We start from the raw sequence: 4,120 nt of genomic DNA, 5'->3' as shown, positions 1-4,120 counted from the left end.
AAGATACTGAAAAGTTATTTGAAGACATAATGACAGAAAACTTCCCCTACCTGGTGAAAGAAATAGACTTGCAAGTCCAGTAGGTGCAGAGTACCCCAAACAAGAGGAATCCAAAGAGGACCACACCAAGACACATCATAATTAAAATGCCAAGGGCAAAAGACAAAGAGAGAATCTTAAAAGCAGCAAGAGAAAAAACGTTAGTTACCTACAAGGGAGTACCCATATGACTGTCAGCTGATTTCTCAACAGAAACCTCACAGGCCAGAAGGGAGTGGCAAGAAATATTCAAAGTGATGAATACCAAGAACCTACAACCAAGATTACTACACCCAGCAAAGCTATCATGTAGAATTGAAGGTCAGATAAAGAGCTTCACAGACAAGAAAAAGCTAAAGGAGTTCATCACCACCAAACCAGTATTATATGAAATGCTGAAGGATATTCTTTAAGAAGAGGGAGAAGGAAAAGGTAAATATAAAAATTATGAACAACAAAGTGACAACAAATACATATCTATCAACAAGTGAATCTAAAAATCAAGTGAATAAAAAATCTGATGAACAGAATAAACTGGTGAATATAATAGAATCAGGGGCATAGAAAGGGATTGGACTGACAATTCTCAGGGGGAAGGGGGCGTGGGAAGAGATTGAACAAAAACCTTACACCTATAAATGAGGAAAGTGGCAGGGAGTAAGGGCATGGGGTGGAGGGGACCAATGGGGGAAAAAAGAGGAACATCTGTAATAATCTTAACAATAAAAACTTATTAACTTTTAAAAAAGTGGAATTAGACTAAATGTATAATGCAATTCTAGGCCAACCATTCAAAAAATGTAAAGAAGTATAATTGATATGCTAAGAGAATAAAAAAAAGTAGGTCATACAAAATGCTCAATTAAAACCAGAGAAGGCAGAAAAAAAGAGGAAGATTTTAAAAGCAAAGACATGCGACATATAGAAGAGCTACAAATATGATAGCTATAAATCCATTAATCCAACTATAATCACTTTAGAGAAAATAATGATCTTAACATAATTAAGAAAAGCTTCTATACAGAGAACACTGACATGTTATTTTAAAATCTGATAAATACCGAAGTTAGAAGAATCACACTATCTGATTTCAAGACTACTACTAAGATAGTTATCAAGACAAATGTGGTATTGGTAAAAAGACAAAGACACACCAATCACTGAAACAATTACAATCCAAAACGAAACCCACACAATATAAAGTCTACTGATATTCACAAAAGTACAAAGATATTGAATAGACAAAGGATATTCTTTTCAGTAAATGATGCTAGAACAATTGGATATTTGCATCCACATGGAAACAAATGAATCTCAACCTTCAATCTATACCATAGCTTACACAAAAATAGATCAGAAATCTAAATGTGAAATATCCTATATAATAAAGATGTAATATGCAAGCTGTCATTTCGTAACGACCGACCTAGTAATGACTGGATCATGGATCAGCAGGAGGGTAGGGCAGCGAGCTACAAGCAGAGAGCTGCAGGAGGGGGCAGGGCAGCAAGCTATGGCGGGGAGAGAGGCCGGAGGGAGCTACAGGAGGGCGGCAACGAGCTACAGGCGCACTGATTTGTGCACAGGGCTTCTAGTAAAATTATCCTAATAAAAGAGAAACATGGTAATTAGCCGTACATCCGCTACCCTTCCCATTCGCTAATCAGGGCGATATACAAATTAACTGCCAGCCAAGATGGCGGCCAGCAGCCAGGCAGCTTGAAGTGAACATGAAGCTTGCTTGCTTGCTTCACTGACGGAGGACTCCAAAGTTCCCCGCCTGCCGCTGCAGGCCTCTGAGCAGGCAGTTTACGAAACTCTGTAACAAATACCTCAGACTTCAGCCAGCAGATTCGCAACATTGTATGCAAAGGCCAGAAACCTACTTTCAGCCGCAGAGGCCTAAGAGCTGGAGTCAAGCCTCAAAGCGAAAGCTGGCCCAGAAAATAAAAGAATACTTGTTCCCCTAATGGGCCCTGCTCTGTGCATGACAGTGGGGAGCTCCCCAACCCCCTGATCGACCCTGCTCTGTGAGTGACAGGGTAAGGAGCCCCAACTCCCCTAATGGGCCCTGCTCTGTGCGTGACAGGGGGTGGCACTGCAACCGCCCTATCGACCCTGCCTTGAGTGTGCCAGGGGGCGTTGCCCCAACCCCCCAATCGGCCCTACCCTGAGCGTGACTGAGGGTGGCATCGCAACCTCCCAACCCGCCCTGCTCTGTGCATGACAGGGGGTGGCGCCTCAACTCCCCGATCGTCCCTGCTATGAGCCCGACCATGGGCTGCACCTAGGGAGGGGGCCTGGCCTCTGCCACCCGGGAGCAGGCCTAAGCCAGCAGGTCGTTATCTCCCGAGGGGTCCCAGATTGCGAGAGGGCATAGGCTGGGCTGAGGGACCCCCTTCTCCCCCACCCAGTGCACAAATTTTTGTGCACCGGGCCTCTAGTAAACTTATAAAAGAAAATGTAGGAGAAAATCTTTATGACTTCAGGTTAGGCAAAGATTTCATAGATACACAATCAAAAGAATGACTCAAAAATTTTTAATGAACTGGACTTGATCAAAATTTAACACTTTTGCTTTGCAAAGACAAGCCCGGAAAAAGAGTGAAAGAACATATTTTCAAGTTACATATCTGGAAAAGAGCTTGTATTCATAATATCTAAAGAACTCTCATTACCAGACAATAAGAAAACAAACACTTTGGACAGTCTGCCGAGTGGCCATGGGTTTCCTGCTTCAACAGTGCTTGGACAGAATGGCTAGTTCGACCAACGCAGCCCACTGCCCAGATCCAGCCTTCTGCCACCTCCTCTCAGTGCCCTTGGACATCCCAAGGCCCCCACCACCGCTCCAGTACTGCACAGCGCCTTCTCCTTAGCTGCCCACCATGACAACGACCAAGTCCACCTCCCAGGTGGGCCAGAACTACCACCAGGACTCAGAGGCCGCCATCAACCTGGAGCTCTATGCTTCCTATGTCTACCTGTCCATGTCTAGCTACTTTTACCAGGATGATGTGACTTTGAAGAATTTTGCCAAATATTGTCTTCACCAATCTCATGAGAGGGAACATGCTGAGAAAGTGATGAAGCTACAGAATCAACAAGGTGGCTGAATCTTCCTTCAGGATATCAAGAAACCAGACCATGATGCCTGGGAGAATGGGCTGGATTGCAATGAAGTGTGGAAAAGAAAGTGGATCAGTCACTACTGTACTTTGCACAAACTGGCCACTGACAAAAATGACCCTCACTTGTGTGACTTCTTTGAGACTCACTACCAGAATGAGCAGGTGAAATCCATCAAAGAATGGGGTGACCACGTAACCAACTTGCACAGGGAGGCCTCTAAAACTGACATGGCAGAATATCTCTTTGACAAGCACACCTTGGGAAACTGATGAGAGCTAAGCCTTAGGCTGACTTCCCATAGCCAAGGAGGTGACTTGCCTGGTCATCAAAGCAATATGTGCATGCTGGAGTTGCCTTTACCTTTTCTATAACTGGTATCATACCATCCACTCATGTCTTTCATTTGTACCATTTCTTCAAATAAAGTAATTTGGTACCATTCCCCCAAAAAAGAAAACCAACGCTTTGGAAAAGAGTTTGGCAGTTCCTTAAAAAGTAATATGACTGCAATTCCAATTCTAGGTATATACCCAAGAGAATTTAAAACATATGCCCACAAAATACTTATATATGAACTAGCGGCCTGTGTATGAAATTTGTATATGGGGGGTGGAGGGGAGGTCCCTCAGCCCAGCTTGCACCCTCTCACAATCTTGGACCCCTTGGGGGACATCCGACTGCCCCTGCGGGATCAGCACTAAACTGGCAGTTGGACATCCCTCTCGCAATCCGGTACCTCTGGCTTCTAACTGCTCACCTGCCTGCCTCATCACCCCTAACCACCTCTGCCTGCTTGCCTCATCGCCCCTAACCTCTCGTAAGGATGTCTGGGAGGATGTCTGGAAGAATTTCCAGAAGGTCATTAGGCTGTCTGATCTAATTAGAATATTAGGCTTTTATCCTATACTAGAGGCCCGGTGCACAAAAATTTGTGCAGTCAGGAGGGAGA

At 44.4% G+C, this 4,120-nt stretch overlaps 1 protein-coding gene and 1 pseudogene across 4 annotated transcripts in view; one reads left to right on the top strand and one right to left on the bottom strand.

The window, feature by feature from the left end:
• Nucleotides 1-4,120, bottom strand: part of VPS13A (vacuolar protein sorting 13 homolog A (S. cerevisiae)) — a 185,645-nt gene that overhangs the window by 175,945 nt on the left and 5,580 nt on the right. The gene's annotated exons all lie outside the window — the stretch shown is intronic.
• Nucleotides 2,875-3,566, top strand: LOC102763704 (annotated as a pseudogene).

This window comes from Myotis davidii, unplaced genomic scaffold (genome assembly GCF_000327345.1).
Source record: "Myotis davidii unplaced genomic scaffold, ASM32734v1 scaffold98, whole genome shotgun sequence".
Taxonomy (NCBI): Eukaryota; Metazoa; Chordata; class Mammalia; order Chiroptera; family Vespertilionidae; genus Myotis; species Myotis davidii.
Note: the sequence above shows the minus strand (reverse complement) of the source record. Positions and strands in the feature narration are given on the sequence as shown.